This window comes from Mustela erminea, chromosome 1 (assembly GCF_009829155.1).
Source record: "Mustela erminea isolate mMusErm1 chromosome 1, mMusErm1.Pri, whole genome shotgun sequence".
NCBI classification, from domain to species: Eukaryota; Metazoa; Chordata; class Mammalia; order Carnivora; family Mustelidae; genus Mustela; species Mustela erminea.
Genome location: NC_045614.1, coordinates 102,261,904 through 102,284,225, shown reverse-complemented (window position 1 = coordinate 102,284,225; position 22,322 = coordinate 102,261,904). Strand labels below are relative to the sequence as shown.

Genomic DNA, 22,322 nt, shown 5'->3' with positions numbered 1-22,322 from the left:
ACTCTATGGCTTAGAAATATTATAGTTTATGCTAAGAAAAAGGTAATACTGGTAACAACAAAAACCTTTTTCTTCTTTTTTTTTCTTTTTTTTATTTTATTTTTAAATATTTTTATTTATTTATTTGACAGAGAGAGAAATCACAAGTAGGCAGAGAGGCAGGGAGAGAGAGAGGGGGAAGCAGGCTCCCCACTGAGCAGAGAGCCCGATGCGGGGCTCGATTCCAGGACCCTGGGATCATGACCTGAGCCGAAGGCAGAGGCTTTAACCCACTGAGCCACCCAGGCGCCCCAACCTTTTTCTTCTTTTTAAAAAAATTTTATACTTATTTGAGAAAGTGAGCATAAGTAGGGGGAAGGACAGAGGGAGAGGGACAAGCAAAGTCCCCATTGAGCAGGGAGCCCCAAGCAGGGCTCAAATTGGGTGCCTGACCCCGGGACCCTGAGATCATGACCGAAGTCAGACACTTGACTGACTGAGCCATCCAGGTGCCGCACCAAAGCCTTTTTTTCCCCCTAGAGATTTTATCCATTTATTTGACAGACAGAGATCACAAGTAGGCAGAGAGGCAGGCAGGGGTGGGGGGGAAGCAGGCTCCCTGCTGAGCAGAGAGCCCAATGTGGGGCTCAATCCCAGGACCGTTGGATCATGACCTGAGTCGAAGGCAGAGGCTTTAACCCACTGAGCCACCCAGGTGCCCCTACCAAAGCCTTTTTTTTTGGTTAAAACAGACATGCAACCACAAACCGATTAATAATCTGTTTTGCTGATTAATTACTGATTAGTAATCAGTAATCTAGACACTCAGTCAGTCTTTTTTATTTATTTATTTATTTTAAAGATTTGATTTATTTATTTAAAGCAGAGGCTTTAACCCATTGAGCCACCCAGGTGCCCCTACCAAAGCCTTTTTTTTTTTTTTTTAAAGCAGACATGCAACCACAAACAGATTTCTCAAGTAATCTAGATACTCGGTCAGCCTTTTTTTTTTTTTTTTTAAAGATTTTATTTATTTATTTGACAGACAGAGATTACAAGCAGGCAGAGAGAGATAGGAGGAAGGTGGCTCCCTGCAGAGGAGAGAGCCCGATGTGGGGCTCGATCCCAGGACCCTGGGATCATGACCTGAGCCGAAGGCAGAGACTTTAACCCACCGAGCCACCCAGGTGCCCCTTGGTCAGTCTTTATACCAAAAAGTACGTATTAGTCTTTAATGAAAAAGGGATATGTAGAAATCTTTAAGTTTCTATATTATACTTTTTTAGATGTACATGTGCAAGTCATATACTAATACTAATATTCACAGATATTTTAAAATGGGAGGACCGGTTGCCTCTGTTTTTCTGATAATATCTTACTTACTCTGTTAAAAAGATTTGACAGCAGATTCATTTAATGTGATGATCTTAATTTGAACAAATACCTGCTAACAACAAATTGAACCTCCTTGCAAAGAAATTTTTTTATAGAATCATGGCCAGATTTTCTAATCCTAGCAAAGGCCACAGTGAAGTAGGCCAGACTTGCTGCCATTAATTCGTTGTGATGAGATTGTAATATTTTTGTTCAAAGCATTCATAAAGTTCTAATTTCTGAGTTAGAACTGTTAAACATGAAACTATGTCATTATATCATTTAAAAACGTGACTGTTATGATCACAAGATATACTTTTTATTTTCCAACTGGTTAAAAGTAAGACCTGCCACATAATGAGGCACAGTTTGGTATCTCTGTAAATACTACATGAAAATAAAACAAGGAAGATAAATTGTGATAGTTAAATTCATAGCTTTCACAGAAAAATAGATATTCCCTGAACTGGTCATATCAAGTGGTCATCATTCAGTATGAATTCCAATATTATAAGTAAAGTGAGACATTAATGGATTTTCTCTAATTCCCTATTCTGATACTCTTCTTCAAAATGTGATTATCAGCATCTCCATCATTGAATTCCTGGGTCCTTCTAGTTCAAGTTGTTTTTGACTTTTTGGGGTTATGACTTACAGGGACTGGATCTTGTTAAAGTATTTGCTTCACTCAAAAGTCAAATAGGCTTAGTGGTACTTTCTCTTGGAATATGCCTCTCTCATTTTTTCACACTATCTCAGTAATGACACCATAGTCATGGTGGTCTGAATTTTTAAACTCTAATGCAGAACACTTAAAATTAGCATCATGTTGAGATTTTGAAAAATTTTCAGTCCTTGACATTTTAACTACATACCCTATATACTTCCCACTCTTTTTTTTCCTCTGAGGAACTGAGATTTCTTCATGGCCCTTACTTTCTGAAAAGGAATGGTAATCTTAGAAGAAGCCATTTGTCTTTTCTTTCTGCCTCTCCAACTCCTGGCCAGTGGTCAAAGTCCTGACTCTACTAGTCCTCCTCTGACATCACACCAGTAGAAGTTGGAGGGTACCTCATTACTGCTGGGTAGGGGTGGATGTCCAGGTTCATGTGGTCTCCACTGACTCTGCATGGTGGGGAGGGGGGCCACATGACCTTCTGGCAGGAGTGAAAGTCCTAGCTCCCTACCAGACCTTTGCCCACACCAGTGGAGACTGGGGAGGAGCCACAGAAATCCTGAGTTATCTAGTCCCGCAAGGCTGGAAAATCAAATTTAGGTTCCCCACTCAGCCTTTTTTGGCATAGGTGAGGGTGAGACCACAATTTTTTTGAGGTATTTGGCTGGAGTAGGGCAGTTATTGTTTAATTTGCCCTTTTCATGGTCCTTTGGCTAGAGAGAGCAGGCTTTTGTTGGGACCTTTTTGCTTCTTCTTCTTCTTTTTTGGGTCTCTGCCCATGGATATTTTTGGGTTGCCAACTTGGAGACAACAACTCCAAGTCTAGGATAAATGAGGCAAAAAGAAAACCCAGGGAACTGATCACTGTGTTGTTCCTTTGGGTCTTGAAGTTCCTTCTTTTAACCCTTTAGAGTCTTCTTATGTTTATGTTAGAGACAATGGTCACGGTTTAACTTGCACTTAACAGGTGGAATAGGGAACAATATATCTGTTCTTACTGGAAGCAGAAATCTACTTAGCATTTAAAATTGTATAAATTTACTGCCTTTGATAAAAAGTTAAAAACAATTTAAAAAAGAAAACCTGGGGTGCCTGGGTGGCTCAGTCATTAGGTGTCTACTTTCTGCTCAGGTCATGATCCCAGCGTCCTGGGATCAAGCCCCGCATCAGGCTCCTGCCTCAGCGGGAAGCCTGCTTCTCCCTTCGTCCACTCCCACTGCTTGTATTCCCTCTTTTACTGTCTCTTTGTCAAATAAATAAATAAAACCTTAAAAAAAGAAAAGAAAACCCAAGAATTATATACAAATATTGTGACTTTAGAATGAAAAACATTAGAAAATATTCTCATTTCTGACCTCCCTGGGTTACATAATTTTATTAATAGTTAAAATAAAATGATTTTTATTGCATTATCTTTCAGTAAAATTTTCACGGGAATGACATAGCAGTTGAAAACAAAGGAAAAATACCTGAGTATAGGGTGTGTGTGTTTTTTTTAAATGTGGCAAATTTAAAAGAAGGTTTCAAAAGTGTAACAAACTTTTTATCAGGATCACAGTATCTTCAGTTAATGGACAACTGTGTATGGTTTTTCTCCTTGGTATTTGTTAGTCTGTGGGAAACACCATGCACAGTATCATTGTGGTTTGTTAAATGGTTATCAAATCACATTTAAAATTAATACTTTTACATAATTCTTTAGGGACTTGATCTTATAATTCATCTTGAATATGTATTTTAGAATTTTTTTAGAAATTTTTCTTATTAAAGGATATTATTATTATATTATATTAAAGTTTACATTGTTCAGCGTTAAAAATCTCTTAACAGAGAATATTTGTCATAATCTTTTTAACATTCATGACAGCAACTGTTCTCATAGAAAGTGATAGTACTGTATATGTGGGTATTGCATAATGGGCTTTATCTGGTAAGGATGATGTCATTGCGTGGGATGGCCTGAAGGAATTATTAGAAGAACATAGAACTTTTGACTGCTAACGTTTCTTAATAAATGCCGTACTGTTGAAAACATTCATTTGTGTTTGGACTAGAATGAGCTTAGGTTATCCTGGCTTGACTCTAAAGATTTAGAGATAAATTCTGTCATAATTACATAACTGAATACAATGAAATGTTGGACATTTTTCTCTCTGGGAAAGAGAAGTGGAATTAGGAAGGAAAGAAGTTAATAAACAACTGACATTCTCTTACACAGTTGTGAGACTAACTTTTGAGATTTGATGTTCAAGGATTTTGGAATTTGTGTTTCTGTCATTTCTGTATTATTTAGTTTATTGCTGAGTTGTAAGATATCATTATTATAAAAGTTCATGGTTTTATAAAGAGATTTTTAAGGTAGATTTTTAAATATAGGCAGATTACATTGATTTTGTTACTTTGAGTACTGAACATTCAACCTGTTAGTGTGGTAAGATGTACATAACCTAAAATTCATTACCATCTTAACTATTTTTAAAAGGTACAGTTAAGTACATTCACATTGTTTTCCAACCATCACCACTATAGCTATCTCTAGAACTTTTTCATCTTCCCAAACTGAAACTGTATCTGTTAAACAGTAACTCTTACCTCCCCTCCCAGCCTGTGGTAACCACCCTACTTTTCTGTCTCTATGGGTCTGACTGTCCTAGGTATCTCATATAAGTGAAATACACTATTTGGCCTTTTGTGTCTAGTCTTTTTCACTTAGCACATATTTTCAAGGTTGATTTACATTGTAGCATGTATCAGAATTTCATTCCTCTTTAATGCTGAATATTATTCTGTTGCATGCATTTACTGCATTTTGTTTATCCATTCATCTTTAATGAATATTTGGGTTGTTTCTACCTTTTGTCTCTTGTGAATAATGCTGGTACAAATATTGGTGTGCAAATTCCTGTTTGAGTCCTTGCCTTTATTTCTTTGGGGTATAGTACTCAGAAATGTAATTGCTAGATAATTTTATGTTTAATTTTTTGAAGAACCACCATACTGTTGTTGTTTTTTTTTAAGATTTTATTTATTTGTTTGTTAGAGAGAGTGTGTTCGAGCACAGGCAGCAGACAGAGTGGGAAGCAGAGGGAGAAGCAGGCTCCCCGCCGAGCAAGGATCCTGATGCAGGACTCAATCCCAATCATGACCTGAGCCGAAGGCAGCTGCCTAACCACCTGAGCCACCCAGGCGTCCCCACCATATTGTTTTTGTAGCAGCTGTATGTATCATTTTACCTTCTTACCAGCAAGAACAAGGGTTACAGTTAACCCCAGCCTCATTAATACTTGTTATTTTCAAGCTTTTTTTACCCATTCTAATGAAGGAGTCAATCCGATTTACAATTGCATCCAAAACCATAAGATACCTAGGAATAAACCTATCCAAAGAGGCAAAGAATCTATACTCTGAAAACTATAAAGTACTCATGAAAGAAATTGAGGAAGACACAAAGAAATGGAAAAATGTTCCATGCTCCTGGATTAGAAGAATAAATATTGTGAAAATGTCTATGCTACCTAAAGCAATCTACACATTTAATGCAATTCCTATCAAAGTACCATCCATCCTTTTCAAAGAAATGGAACAAATAATCCTAAAATTTATATGGAACCAGAAAAGACCTCGAATAGCCAAAGGAATATTGAAAAAGAAAGCCAAAGTTGGTGGCATCACAATTCCGGACTTCAAGCTCTATTACAAAGCTGTCATCATCAAGACAGCATGGTACTGGCACAAAAACAGACACATAGATCAATGGAACAGAATAGAGAGCCCAGAAATAGACCCTCAACTCTATGGTAACTAATCTTCGACAAAGCAGGAAAGAATGTCCAATGGAAAAAAGACAATCTCTTCAATAAATGGTGTTGGGAAAATTGGACAGCCACATGCAGAAAAATGAAATTGGACCATTTCCTTACACCACACACGAAAATAGACTCAAAATGGTTGAAGGACCTCAGTGTGAGAAAGAAATCCATCAAAATCCTTGAGGATACACAGGCAGCAACCTCTTCGACCTCAGCCGCAGCAACATCTTCCTAGGAACATCGCCAAAGGCAAGGGAAGCAAGGGCAAAAATGAACTATTGGGATTTTATCAAGATCAAAAGCTTTTGCACAGCAAAGGAAACAGTTAACAAAACCAAAAGACAACTGACAGAATGGAAGAAGATATTTGCAAACAACATATCAGATAAAGGGCTAGTGTCCAAAATCTATTAAGAGCTTAGCAAACTTAACAACCAAAGAACAAATAATCCAATCAAGAAATGGGCAGAGGACATGAACAGACATTTCTGCAAAGAAGACATCCAGATGGCCAACAGACACATAAAAAAGTGCTCCAGATCACTTGGCATTAGGGAAATACAAATTAAAACCACAATGAGATATCACCTTACAACAGTCAGGATGGCTAAAATTAACAAGTCAGGAAATGACAGATGCTGGCGAGGATGCTGAGAAAGGGGAACTCTCCTACACTGTTGGTGGGAATGCAAGCCGGTGCAACATGGAGCATGGAGGTTCCTCAAAATGTTGAAAATAGAAATACCCTATGACCCAGCAATTGCACTACTGGGTATTTACCCTAAAGATACAAACGTAGTGATCCGAAGGGGCACATGCACCCAAATGTTTATAGCAGCAATGTCCACAATAGCCAAACTATGGAAAGAACCTAGATGTCCATCAACAGATGAATGGATAAAGAAGATGTGATAGTTATACACAATGGAATACTATGCAGCCATCAAAAGAAATGAAATCTTGCCATTTGTGACGACGTGGATGGAACTAGAGGGTATCATGCTTAGCGAAATAAGTCAAGCGGAGAGAGACAACTATCATATGATCTCCCTGATATGAGAAAATGGAGATGCAACAGTGGGGGTTAAGGGGGTAGGAGAAGAATCAATGAAACAAGATGGGATTGGGAGGGAGACAAACCATAAGTGACTCTTAATCTCACAGAACCAACTGAGGGTTACTGGGGGGAGGGGAGTTGGGGGAAAGGGGGTGGGGTTATGGACATTGGGGAGGGTATGTGCTATGGTGAGTGCTGTGAAGTGTGTAAACCTGGTGATTCACGTACCTGTACCCCAGGGGATAAAAATATATTATATGTTTATAAAAGATAAAAAATTTTTTAAAAATACCCATTCTAATTGATGTGAAGTGGAATCTCATTTTGGTTTTGATTTGCAATTCTTTTTTTTTTTTTTTAAAGATTTTATTTATTTGACAGAGTGAGAGAAATCACAAGTAGGCAGAGAGGCAGGCAGAGAGAGAGAGGGGAGGAAGCAGGCTCCCTGCGGAGCAGAGAGCCCGACATGGGGCTCCATCCCAGGACCCTGGGATCATGACTTGAGCTGAAGGCAGAGGCTTTAACCCACTGAGCCACCCAGGCACCCCTGATTTGCAATTCTTTAATGAATAGTGATGTTGACTGTCTCGTTTTATGCTTATTGGCCGCTCGTGTATCTTCTGTTTGACTCCTTTGCCCAATTTTTTAATTGTGTTGTTGTTTTGTTGTTGAGTTTTAGGATTTTTTAAAATAATATATGTGGAATATTAATCTCTTATCAGATAATCCATTCATTTTTAAGTTGTGTTGCAGAGGGTTGGTAGTGATGTGGTTGGAATCTGACCTGGTCTGTAGGTATGTCTCCTACATTTTCTCTACTAAAGATCCTTTCTTATAAATCCCTTCATGGAGCCCACATTTAAAAAATTAACTAGTTACCTACCAAGTAAATTTTTTTTTATTTAGAATAGATTAATTTTTCAGTTTTTAATAAAAAACGAAATAGCTAGGTAGAGATTTGTTCAGCATGAAATAACTGATGTTAGCAGGCTGTTACCTTACTTCTAGCAATTAAAATTGACCTTTTAATAAGTTAGATGTTGTGTTAGATGCAAAAGACACAAAGCTTTTTGTCTCAAAGAACTTAAATTCTAATGAAGAATTAACAGTACCATGTGGTGATTACTGTAGTGGGGTAATAGAAACAGAAAATAGAAACAAATAGAAAATCCTTTGAATGCCTAGACAAGTCAAGGAAGGTATAAGGAAATTATGTTTGAGATAGCTCTTGAAGGAGGGACAGGAGTTACCAGGGTATAGAGATTGACGAGATCCCAAAATTCAGTGACTTCCTTTGAGACTGTTTTTAGGATTAAGAATGACTGGTCTATATAATTCTGAAAAGGAGGGAGCCAGCCCCTGTGAATGAGATGAATTAGGAACATTGTGAACTAAGCAAACACCCTAAAAAATGTCTTACTGTATGTGTGTATGCTAATAAGCAGTACACAATGGCCAAAGCATCTAATTTTTTTAGATTTTATTTATTTATTTGAGAGAGACACAGAGAGAGAATGTGAGCAGAGGGGAGAGTGAGCAGAGGGGAGAGGAAGAGGAAGAAGCAGGCTCCCCACTGAGCAGGGAGCCTCTGCTGGATTCCAGGGTCCCAGGATCATGACCTGAGGGGAAGGCAGACAGACACTTAATCAACTGAGCCCCCCAGATACCCCCAAAGCATCTTTTTTAAAATAGAAGTTTGGGAAAGATACTCCTTGGTCCATTTTCCCTATGTGCTTTTTTTTTTTTTTTTTTATATAAGATTTATTTATTTATTTGAGGGATGCCTGGATGGCTCAGTCAGTTAAGCATCTGCCTTCAGCTTGGTCATGGTCCCGGGGTCCTGGGATATAGCCCCACATCAGGCTCCCTGCTCAGTGGATAGTCTGCTTCTCCCTCTCCCTCTGCCTCTGATGCTCTCCCTGCATGTGCTCGCTCTCTGTTAAATAAATGAATAAGATCTTTTAAAAAAAATATTTATTGAAGAAACCACCTATTAACCCACTGAGCCACCCAGGCATTCCCCTTTTTCCCCCTGTATGCTTTAGGTAACCTGTTCATGCATAAGAGCTAGAAACACTTGAAAAAGTTCTTTATAGATGAGTAGGTTCAAGCCCATCTGTCATGATATGGAAAACTTAAGTTTAAGTTCAAGATATTTGTATTAATTGATACAGCTGAATTTAGTTTACTTTGTGATTCAAATAAGTGGCTCCTATTAACAGATACACCATCACATTATTTCTTCTGGTAGCTTACATGAGAATAGGAAGAAAAACGGAGGGTCAGAAGAGAGATTGAATTAGATCTGGTTGGTCAAAGGAAATGATCCCAGGCAGTTTAGTATAGAAGTCAGACACTGGTCTGAGAAAAAACAAGGTTGTGTGGGGCTTTGGGCTGTCCTAGGAGTTGTCCTCTGTGGAGAATGGCAATTGTAACAGTTTGAAAGAAGGAGCAACACTGAGCAGATTCCTAAGAAGAGAAAAAGAATTTGTTGAATTAAACGTTTGAAATACCACTTAGATGTTTATAATTGTTTTCTTTTAAGAGATTTAAGTTATTAACAAGTTTTTGTGTTATACAGATTAGGGATTTTTCTTTTTTTGCTATCTTATCAGAAGTGAGCAATAAATACTATATTAGTAAAATGATTATGTTCTTTTTTCTGGATCTTGTGACTTTCATAGTCTCAAACATTCTCATTTTACATTAATGAAAAGTTAATAAATTAGCTGGGAGGAAAATAGATAAATGTTGTTTAAGGAACCATACTACTGTTAAGTCTTTGGGCTCTAAGTTTGTCCCCTGAAAGTAGGAATTAACCACTTCTAATTCATAAAATCATGTTTCTTAAACAGATAATGGAAAAGATAGACTTGGGAGAAAGTACCTCTTAGTATGCTTCTTACCTGCAAAAAAAGGTAAAATAATTGAAAGCATCTCAGTGAAAGTGTAGAGTAAGAGATTCTGAGATGTTCTAGAGATTAAGATGGTAAAAAAAAAATGGTAGAACTAGGACTAAAATCTGACTAGATTATGTCTCATTTAAGATAATAGTGTTTCTCTAAATTTTATTGTTTCTGGATATGGTTTTTTTTTTTAAGATTTTATTTATTTATTTAACAGAGAAATCACATGTAGGCAGAGAGGCAGGCGGGGGCGGGGGGGGGGGGGAGCAGGCTCCCTGCTGAGCAGAGAGCCTGATGCAGAGCTCAATCCCAGGACCCTGAGATCATGACCTGAGCCGAATGCAGAGGCTTAACCCACGGAGCCACCCAGGCGCCCCTCTGGGTATGGTTTTGATAACTTTTTTTTTTTTTTTTAAGATTTTATTTGTTTATTTGACAGAGAGAGATCACAAGTAGGCAGAGAGGCAGGCAGAGGCGGTGGGGGGGGGGGCGGGGAAGCAGGCTCCCTGCTGAGCAGAGAGCCCGATGCGGGCTCAATCCCAGGACCCTGAGATCATGACCCGAGCTGAAGGCAGAGGCTTTAACCCACTGAGCCACCCAGGCGCCCCTGGCTTTGAAAACTTTTATTGGCATAGTATGTGATAAACACTATTTCAAGATGGAAGCAAATACAGTTGGCCCTTGAACGACATGGAGGTTAAGAAAACTGACCCCCAGTACAATTGAAAATCTATGTCAAAATCTTATTTCAACTTTTGACTCCCTGCAGTATTTAACTACTAATCCTCTACTGTTGATGGAAGGTCTTACTGATAATATAAATGTGTTAACACATATTTTATATGTTATGTGTATTATATACAGTATTTTTACAATAAATCTAGGGGAAAGAAAATGTTAAAATCATAAGAGGAGATACATTTTCTACATTTGTAAAAAAAATCTCCGCATTAGTGGACCTGCACAGTTCAAACCCAAGTTGTTCCGGGGTACACTGTATTATAAGAATTCAGTCACAGTTAGGGATGGTCTTTATAGACTAAATAATTGAGTTTGTTTTCTAATACTTTGTGAAGCTGAAATCCATTGTAGGCAGAAATTCATGTTTTTTTTTTTTTAAAGATTTTATTTATTTATTTGAGAGAGAGACAATGAGAGAGAGCATGAGTGAGGAGAAGGTCAGAGAGCGAAGCAGACTCCCCATGGAGCTGGGAGCCTGATGCGGGACTCGATCCCGGGACTCCGGGATCATGACCTGAGCCGAAGGCAGTCGTCCAACCAACTGAGCCACCCAGGCGTCCCAGAAATTCATGTTCTTTACTATGCGAGCAAAAAGGATCTTTTAAGTTGGTTAATGTTTTTTGCTTTCTCTACATTATTTGAAAAGGAAAAATGTGTAATATATTTCTAAAAATAAGGGAGGATAATTAGTAAATTGCAGGAATATCTTTATATGTGTGTTGTAAATATATGTACATCCTTTCTCATTAAGATTTAGTAATACTTTGTTGTCATCTATTTCTTTTTTTTTTTTTTTTAAGATTTTATTTATTCATTTGAGAGAGAGAGAGCAAGAGAGCACAAGCAGGGGGAGAGGCAGAAGCAGGCTCCCATCTAAGCAAGGAACCCGATGCAGGACTCGATCCGAGGACCCAGAAATCATGACCTGAGCCAAAGGCAGATGCTTAACCACTGAGCCACCCAGGCGCGCTTGTTGTCATATATTTCTTAACTCTAATGTGTTTCACTAGAGATAGCCACATGTATTTATGGTGATTTAAACCCATTAGGTACCCTTTCTACCTACCAAATTACGGCAGGTTCTAGTTTCTTTAATTGTTCTGCCAGAATTGTTATGCTGGGACAGAACTAGGGTGCCCTTTTCTCCAGTCTTCAGTAGCATTTTTTTCATTGCCCTTCCTGCATCACTAACACGCTCTGCCTGGCCCTTAGGGCCACTTCTTGATGCCTTCTTTCTCTTTCTTTCTTTCTTTTTTTTTTTTTTAAAGATTTTATTCATTTATTTGACAGAGATCACAAGTAGGCAGAGAGGCAGGCAGAGAGAGAGAGAGAGAGAGAGAGGAGGAAACAGGCTTCCCACTGAGCACAGAGCCCTGATCCTAGGCCTGATCCTAGCCCTGGGATAATGACCTGAGCCAAAGGCAGAGGCTTTAACCCACTGAGCCACCCAGGTGCCCCCCTGATGCCTTCTTTTAAGCCAACACCAGGTGTTCTAAGTTTTTGTTAGAGCACACTTCAGTTCCAGGTACCAATTTCTGTTTTCTTGGTTATTGCTGTGTAACCGACCACTATAAAGCTTAGTGGCTTACAAAAAACCCCAACAACCATTTATTCTGTAACTTTCCTAGGGGTTGGAGGCTTTCCCTTCTGTCTCCTACCCCCATCCTCCAAATGTAACTTGTCACAGAAGTTTGTTACACAAGGGTGAAAGAGAAATCGCTGATTGCAGAACTGGGACATGGAAGCTTACAAGATAAACCTGGAACATCTTGTTGTGTTAGAATATGAGGAAATGCTCAAAAAAATGAAGATGGGGGGCACCTGGGTGGCTCAGTGGATTAAAGCCTCTGCCTTCGGCTCAGGTCATGGTCCCAGGGCCCTGGGTTCTAGCCCCCCATCGAGCTCTCTGCTCAGTGGGGTGCCTGCTTCCTCCTCTCTCTACCTACTTGTGATCTCTGTCTGTCAAATAAATAAAATCTTAAAAACAAAAACAAAAGCAAAAAAATGAAGATGGCATATCAAAAAGATACAGGGGTTCTCATAATCAAATCTGGCTCATAATGGATTATAACCCTTTAAATAAGATGAAAATCTACGTCCATGTAGCAAATAGGACTATAAATCAATGTGCATGTAATTTTTATAAATAGGAAGAAAGGGAATATCATAAGTTAAAAATTTTATATTTCAAAATGGAACAAAGGTCCAGTGTTATTATTTTATATACCTAAAGCAGTCTTTTACAGCTGTAACCTATTTCAGCCTTTTTTTTTTAAATTATAAAATATTTGGGGCACCTAGGTATCCAACTCTTGATTTCAACTCAGGTCATGATCTTGGGGTCCTGGGATTGAGTCCCATGTCAGGCTCCACAGTCAGCTGGGAGTCTGTTCCACAATTTCTCTCCCTCTTCCTTTGCCCCTCCCCCCACTATCTGGCTGTCTCTCTCTTTGTCTTTCTCTCTCTCTCAAATAAATAAATCTAAAATGCTTATCTATAGTTTGATAGACATAACAGTATTTCCCTGTAAAGTTGAATTTGATTCATTTTATGTAAGTACTTGTTTATTTATTTATTTTTTAAAAGATTTTATTTGTTTATTTGACAGACAGAGATCACAAGTAGGCAGAGAGGCAGGCAGAAAGAGAGAGAAGGGGAAGCAGGCTCCCCAATGAGCAGAGAGCCCGATGCGGGGCTCGATCCCAGGACCCCTGGGATCATGACCTGAGCTGAAGGCAGAGGCTTTAACCCACTGAGCCACCCTGGCGCCCTCAAGTACTTGTTTAGAAGTAAGTTATTTTCAATCCAGGTTATGTAATACTTCTTAAAACAACAAAAAAATTAAGGAAGATAAAATTGTGATTTGGCCTTTCTTAGCTATGTTAGTCATGTTACAGTCTTACTGTAGCTGAAGCTCTAAGGATAAGGGAGGACAAGATTCTTACTCTTTTCTGAGTTGACAGTTTTTGTTTTATCCATTTATTTGCTCATTTTTTGAACGAATATTTTATTGAGCTCCATACTATGTGCAGTGGAACTACTGAGTGCCAATTGTACGGAGTCGAACAAAGCAGACATAGTTCCTACCCTTATAACATAAGAGACTCATTAAATATTTGGTGTATGAATCTAGATTCTTATACACCCCTTCCATTAATATTTAGGATGCTTTTTACTATTTTTTAGGCTTTTTTCTTTAACATATTATTTTAAAACTCAGCAGTATCTCTGAGTTGAATTTGACATTGAGGGTAAGACTTTCATAAATATGGAAAATAATTGGGCATTTTATTACAAACATAATACGCTAGAACTTTTTTATTGAACATTAGTTTAGTTATTTAGTTTAGTTATTGAGACTTCATGATTTATCCTTTAGCCAAAACTTTTCTCATATTTTTATCAGGCCAAAATGGGTTTTTTATGCTTTGCTCAACTGAATAATACATCCAAGGTCTGTGCCAAAGAGTGGTACAGTTGTTGGCTCATGTCACTAGCATTAGAAGAAAAGATAATGGCTAGTGAAAGACCAAGGCCACATGGAGGATATGATACATAGGAGTAACTTAATAACTTAATTGCAAAGTTGTTTATTATCCAGTTTGTGGCTTTTTGTAGTACTTGGCAAATCTCAATTGAATTAGCAGTCTAGAAAACAAGCTAAGATTGATTACACAGACACAGAGTTGGAAACTTAGGAGGTTTGTGTGACAATAACTAGTCTTGTGAGTATGTGTGAAATCAAAAGCTTACTCCAGTAACACAAAGATACACTAACCTTTGTGCTTATTTAACCTCACTGAAAGATAAGGAAATTGTTTTAAACATTTTAATGTAAATCATTAAGTAAATGTTTTCTGCATTTTTGTCTTTTAGAAGTAGGGTGTACTGAATTCAATATTGCTTCATTTTGGTGACCAAAGATCATAAATTTTTATATTGCACTCTGACCTTGCACAATTCCATATAATTTGGGGAGTTTTGTTACTTGTTTTTGTTGTATTGCTCTCAACCCTAGGAAGCTGACTTTATGTGTGCCTTCTTGTGTTTTATAGTTTATGAAATAATTTTCCATGTGTTGTTTTATTTGAATCTTAGATTAGGCAGTGACAGAGGAAATAAAGAGAAATGAATGGGTTCAAGATACATTTGGACCAATAAACTGATAGTGTTTGTTGATAGGTTTAGATTAGAAAAAAGTGATTCCAGAATTCTGTCCTAAAGAACTGAATAGGCAAAAGCATTTCCATCATGAGATAGAAAATACTGGAAAACTGATATATTTGCAAATATATAGCATTTCTTTGGCATTATTGTGTAAAGATAGTTCTCAAAGCTGAGAAGTCTTTTTCCCTCTTCAGAAAAACATGAGGTCTTTTGAAGCATTTGGTTTATATACAGGACTCAGGACACTGCCTGTAAATGATATTTTCCTGCATTAATTAGTCACTAAGTCAAATGTAGTTAAATTCTATATCCATATTCCACTAGTTTGAACTTGAGTGATTAAAAAAATTGGAAACTGAGTCTTTGTTCTAGCTGAGTACCTCACTGTTTTGAACATAATTGAGATTTTAGCAATAAAGAAAAGAGCATAGATAATCAAAGAGCTAGAAATAGCATGACTGTTTTTTTTTTTTTTAAAGATTTATTTATTTATTTATTTGAGGGAGAATGAGTGAGAGAGAGCATGAGAGAGGAGAAGGTCAGAGGGAGAAGCAGACTCCCCAAGGAGCTGGGAGCCCGATGCGGGACTCGATCCTGGAAGTCCGGGATCATGACCTGAGCCGAAGGCAGTTGCTCAACCAACTGAGCCACCCAGGCGCCCCTAACATGACTGTTTTAAAAATACAAATACACTGGGTAATTATGTTAAATATAGAGTGTTTCAGTTGAAAGATAAAGATTGTTGGGCAATAAAAAGAAAACAAAATCTATATGCTGTTTATAAGAGACACATTCAAAACATAATGATTGAGAAGTGTTGAAAGATATTCTATAGATAAATTAACTATATTGTTCCCTGTGCTTTAACAAACTATCATAAACTTAGCAGTTAAAGAGCTTAATGGTTCCTTTGGATCAGGAATCTGATCAGGTGTCCAGGCACAGCTTAGCTAGGTCTGCAGCAGGGTTCCAATCAAGGTGTTGACAGGGGCTGCGTTTTCATCAAGAGGCTTGACTAGGGAAGGGTCTGCTTCCAGCCTCTTCAGGTTGTTGGCAGAATTTATTTCCTTTCAGGGGTAGAATTCATGATAGCTTGACTCTTCAAAGCTGCAACAGAGAGAAACAGATAGTTATAACCACAGGAATGACATACATTTTCTTTGCAATCTTCTTTTGGTTAAAGACAAGTCTAAGTTGATTTTTAACAATATAGGTTTGCACTGCATGGGTCCACTTACATGCAGATTTTTTATAGTATGGTACTATAAATATATTTTCCATAAGATATTCTAAACATTTTCTTTCTTCTAGATTACTTTATCGTGAGAATACAGTATATAATACATATAATATACAAGGTGTATGTTAATTGACCGTTTCTGCTGTTGGTAAGGCTTCTGATCAACAGTAGAGTATTAGGAGTTCAGTTTTGAGGGAGTCAAAAGTTATACCCAGTTTTCAGCTGTGTTGGGGGATGGCACTCCTAACTCACCCACATTGTTCAAGGGTCAAATGTATATTGGCTACTTATGAAGTCCCACCCATAATCATTTGGAGGGGTTGTTATACAAGGGCATGAACAGGTTGGTTTGGGGGACTGATTTTAATGAGAGTCACATTAAAATCAGTCCCCCAAACCAACCAAATGAAGAAATTTCAAAGCAAAGAACAATATAGAAATAAAAGAGGTAATTTAAAGGGGCACCTGGGTGGCTTAGTCAGTTAAGTGTCTATGTTTGGCTCAGGTCATGATCCCAGGATCCTGGGATCAAACTCCACATCAGGCTCCCTGCTCGTGGGGAAGCTTGCTTCTCCCTCTCCCACTCTCCCTCCTTGTGTTCCCTTTTTCACTGTTTCTCTTTCTGTCAAATAAAAAAAAAAAAAAATCTTAAAAAAAAAAGTAACTTAATTTATCAGAAAAATTTAATAATTTAAAATTTCATAGGAACACAGTAACAAAATCCCAAAATATATAAAGAAGAGGCTAAAGAATTACAGAGAGAAATAGACAAAATAGCAATAGTAATAGTAACAGAAGACTGTAATATACCTTTGTCAGCAATTGATATAAAAAAACTGCCCCAAAAAAGTAAAGATGAGCCTTGAACAATGCAGTCAAACAAATAGGACCTAATAGACCTAACTAAAATACTATGTGCAATGTAGAAATGTAGAGTACACATTCTTTTCAGACTCACACAGAATATTTATTAAAGTGGACCATATGCTGATCCATAAAGAAAATGCAGATAAATATCAAAGGATTGAAATAACATAACATTTTAAGATTTTTATTTATTTATTTGACAGAGATTACAAGAAGGCAGAGAGGCAGGCAGAGGGAGGAGGAAGCGGGCTCCCCGCTGAGCAGAGAGCCAGATGCGGGGCTCAATCCCAGGACCCTGAGATCATGACCTGAGCCGAAGGCAGAGGCTTTAACCCACTGAGCCACCCAGGCGCCCCAAGAGTATTCTTTTACTATAATAAAGTTGTAGGAAATCAACAAAAAGGTAATTAGAGTGTCCTTACATGTTCAGAAATTAAAGAATACATTTCTGACAGAATAAGACAGAAATCATAATGGAAACTAGAAAATATTTCTAATCTAATATACTTATAAAACATTAATATAAGTAAAGATAAAAATCTTATGATCATCTCAATAGAACTGGGGATAAAGCAAGTAAACAATGTGTAAAGCCCTCCTGAGGAAAATTATAAAACTTTATTAATAGGTAAATTAAAGGTGACTTTTATTAATTAGTGGAGATGTTCGTGGATTGAAAAATTCAATATTGTAAAGGTGTTATTTCTTCTCAAATTGATATTTGACTCACTGCAATCTCCAGCAAGTGTTTTCATGAAATTAAACAAGCCCATTCTGAAGTTTAAAACGAGATGCAGAGGACCTAGAAAGCCAAGAAATACTTGAAGAACGATGAGGTAGGAATACCTTAGCAGTTTAGGAACACATCACTCTGCTAGATGGCAAGAATTATTATCCTGCTGTAGTAATTAAGATTGAGTAATACTGACAATAGTGCAGTGTATTAGCCTTCAAGTAGACCCATACAAATATAGACACCTGGTATATGACAAAGGTGTTACTGGCAAATAATAGGAGGGAAGATGATCTTTTCATTAGTGGTCACTGGGATAAATGGATATCCCTGTAGGAAAAATTGAAATTGGCCTCCTAACTTCATATCATACTAGAAAAACAATACCTGGTATGGTAAATATGATGGTCAAACTATAAAACTTTCAGAAGAATATATCTTTTTATAAACTTAAGGGAAGGTTTTCCTTTAAAACTGTAAAAACCACTAACCATAAAGGAAAAGATTAATAAGACATTTTACTGTATTAAAGACTGTCATCAGAGATACCACAAAGAGTGTGCAACTTCAAACCACAAAGTGAGGGAAGAGATTTGCAACAGATATAATTGATACCAGATACATCTTCAGAATTTATAAAGATCTCCAACAAATCAAAAGACTTTATAAGAAAGGAAATCTATGGCCAATAAACAAATGAAAAGCTGTAGTACCTCATTAATAATAAAGGAAATGAAAATTAAAATCACAATGAAATGCCACTGTATGAAAATCTTTAAAACAAATAAACATATTAAGACATCTCATAATAACAAGTATTGGAAAAGATGTGAAGCCACAAGAAGTCTTCCACACAATAGTTACACAAGGTGCAACCACTTTGGAAAACCATTTGTCATTCTCTTGTGAAGTTGAAGATCCCTACATCTTATTACGGAATTTTCACTCCTGGATATTCATCTAGATCAATGTGTAATTGAAGTGTTCATCATTAGTAGGATAAGCAAATAAACTGTGGCATGTTTATATAAAAGAGAACTATGAAGACAGTGAAAATGAAGGAACTACTGCATGATACACCTTACATGAAAATAGAAGGAAACAAATTCTCCCCTAAATCTCCAAAAGAAATGTAGCCCTGCCAACACACCTTTATTTTAACCCAATGAGATTTATTTCTGACTTCTGATCTCCAAAACAATAGGTAGTTAGTACTAAAAATTATAAAGTGTTAAAACTTTCAAGGAAATGATTATCACTAAAATCAGTAGATTAGTTTCTCTTTTGGCAAGGGAAAAGATTATGATCAGGAACAGCTACATTGGAGCTTGTAGGGTACTGGCAATATTTTTATTTCTTTGAATGCGTATATGTTTTATGCAGTCTTCTCTCCATATGAAGTTAGCATCATTGCTTTTATAACCAGAAAAAGAGTTTTAGGAATACTACATACCCATAGTTTTTTAAACTGAAGGTTATTTCTTAAAGGCTTTTTAAAAAATTAATTTATTTATTTGAGAGAGAGAGTGAGAGAGCACACAAGTGGGTGTAAGGGCAGAGGGAGAGAATCTTGAAGCAGACTCCTTGCTGAGCTGGATTTCACAACCCATGAGATCATGACCTGAACTGAAACCAAGAGTCAGACTTAACCAACTGAGCTACCCAGGCACCCATGAAGGCTTTTTAAAACACATTTCTTTGATTATAAAATTATTTTTTCCTTGAGGGAGTGTGACAAAAAATATTTTATATAAACCGTTAGTACTTTGCAGTATTTTCTGTAATATGATCATAGATTTATAGCCTGTAAAAAATTACTTAGTTAACATAAGGAAGTAGCTACTTGTCTTCTCAAATTGAAATAAAAATACAATTTAAGTGGAAGAACTTGTAAGAACCCTTATCCAAAACTCTGGTTTCAAAAATAGATTATATCTTAAATTTGCTAAATATTAAAAAATTAAGGAGTGCCCATTTATTGAAATGCGTCTAAGCCTAGTATATATCTTGCTGTTATTTTTTCCCTGCTTAACATGGGGATAAAAAAATGTTGGAAGTTATTTGTTTCATTTTCCTGGATTTTAAGTAATTTAAAGATAGATTTATTTATTCATTTATTTATTTGAGAGAGAGCACTTGAGTGGGGAGGGAGGTAGAAGCTGACTCAGCAGATTTCCTGCTGAGCATGGAGCCTGATGCAGGACTGGATGCCAGGACCTGCCAAAGGCAGATGCTTAACAGACTGAGCTTAAATCATGTTTAAGATTCAATTTAAGCTTGGGGCGCCTGGGTGGCTCAGTGGGTTAAGCCGCTGCCTTTGGCTCAGGTCATGATCTCAGGGTCCTGGGATCGAGTCCCGCATCGGGCTCTCTGCTCAGCGGGGAGCCTGCTTCCTCCTCTCTCTCTCTGCCTGCCTCTCTGCCTACTTGTGATCTCTCTCTGTCAAATAAATAAATAAAATCTTTAAAAAAAAAAAAAAAAAAGATTCAATTTAAGCTTAAATCAATTAGGCAGTGTAATCCCTGCCTAAATTTAATATGTTGCCTGGAGCTGTCATCTTGGAGGGTTAAATTTAAATAAGGAGCAGTTTGCAATGAATTTAATTTCTTTAATTTCTTCAACTTTTTTTTAAGTTTATGTATTTGTTTAAGTAATCTATACACCCAATGTGGGACTCAACCTCATGATCCCGAGATCAAGAGCCACATGTTCCTCCAACTGAGCCAAACAGGCACTCCTCATTTCTTCAACTTAAAATTGTAGTAATAAAATTTAAATAGGAATTGATAAAAAAAGAATTCTTACTGCATTTAGTATGAAAGAAACTATTTATAATGTGATTTTATAGGAAATTTTTAGTCTTAAGTATTTGATGGTCTCTGTTAACTAGGGCATTAAAACTTTTTCCTAATGAATACAATATGGGGAGGCATTTTGGCAAGATAGTGATCTGTTTCCCAACTTCAGTTACTAACTATCACTTGAGAGTGAAACAGCTCTGAGGCATGTAGGCTGGAGGGGCCTAGAGGGAATATGTGAGTTTGGGGAATATAATGTGATCCAAATGAAAACAAGAGGCAATAGCCTGTGGGGCAATTATCAAAATTTTTGAGTCCTCAGAATCAACTCTGCACTTGAGTAAAAGCTTACTTCCATCCCATTGTAGAGGTTGCTTCTACAATTTTGGTGTTAACTGCCTTTCAAGGGACTCCAAGCAGCTTGAAGGATGAGCTCCGAGATGACGATGATGCAAGCCATGAATGGCAAACGAAAACAGTTCACTTAAAGGAACACCAGCAGCCAGAGACAGGATGAACAAGGATTGCATCTGGAACAAGTGATTTCAGTGAAATAGAACAGAAGTAGAAACTTCTGTTCTATTGACAGATTTAACAGGCAAAACAAAATAAATTATCTTGGATTTTCAAGAGAAACAGAGAGACATGCTTCTAATCATAGGGTAAAAGAAAACAAAAAGCAGGGAGCTTTTTTATATATTAACTTGTGGAAAGGGTGATTATTGGTGAGACTCAAATTTCTGGTCTGATACATTGAGTAGAAGAGTATAGCCAAATGGGGTAATCAGTGGGGGTATAGATATAGATATAGATATAGATATAGATATAGATATATGTTTCTATGGAAGGAGAGAGAACAAATGAAGGAGGTGCAGTAACTAAAGCTATACTAGGTAAGCATGTCTCTGGTTTGAAGAAAAACTGAAAGAGCCTGCTGAGTTCCAGACCAAACTGTTGAGGATGGTGGGGAGACAAGAAAAATAAGCTGTTTACAAAGGAAAAAATCATCGTATATGTGCCAGACTACTCCATGTGACCCTGGAAGCTAGACAGTAGTAATATAACATCTACAGGTTCCTAAGAAAGGACCTGTGCCTATATCTAAGCAGGTATTATTCACATGTTGTGGTGAAAGCAAGATATTTGTGGACACACAGTAATATAAGTCCTCCATTTAGGAGATGTTCTCAGTAAATGATTCTCACCAATAATTGCCAACAGAGACTTTGAGATCGGGCAGAAGAAGAGAGAAAACAGTGGTAAGCAAGTGAATCTCACAGTATATTTAACTAGCTCTAAATGGATAATGACAGAGTGACTTTATGTCAGCAGATGCCTTTGTCTTCTCCATTTTCTGAAAGTTAGCAAAAGCTTCCGTAGATGTGGGTTCTGTCCCTCTGGCAAGACCATAAGTGATTTTCTATTCTTCCAGAGGGAGGCATACAATTTCTGATTTTCTTGTTGTTTAAAAAAAAAAAAAAAAAAAAAAAAAGCGGTTAAGAGGGCGCCTGGGTGGCTCAGTGGGTTAAGTCTTTGCCTTCAGCTCAGGTCATGATCTCAGGGTCCTGGGATTGAATCCCGCATCAGGCTTCTGCTCTGCAGGGAGCCTGCTTCCTCCTCTCTCTCTCTGCCTTCTTGTGATCTCTGTCTGTCAAATAAATTAAAAATTTTAAAAAATTATTTAAAAACTGTTAATACTCAATTCTAGATCCATTAATTCATTGAGAGTTGCAAAATGGTGACATTCTATCATTTTTTATTTATAAGGCGAACACTTACAGACACTTCATCTGTTTGGTTACTCAGTGATACAGTTCATAGAGGAAAGGCAAGTTAAATGTTTTCCCCTTACTTTATCAGTTTATGAGATATGAATGGGTTCTCTATCATCTTTTGGGGAAAGGGCTAGATGTCATTATAAACTAATATAATTCAACGTATGTGATACATTGGAGTCCTTTGCAATTATTGTCTC

General features: G+C 37.3%; 1 protein-coding gene across 15 annotated transcripts in view; it reads left to right on the top strand.

Moving 5' to 3' along the window:
• LRCH3 (leucine rich repeats and calponin homology domain containing 3) overlaps positions 1-22,322 on the top strand; it is a 144,274-nt gene that overhangs the window by 28,585 nt on the left and 93,367 nt on the right. The window lies entirely within an intron of this gene.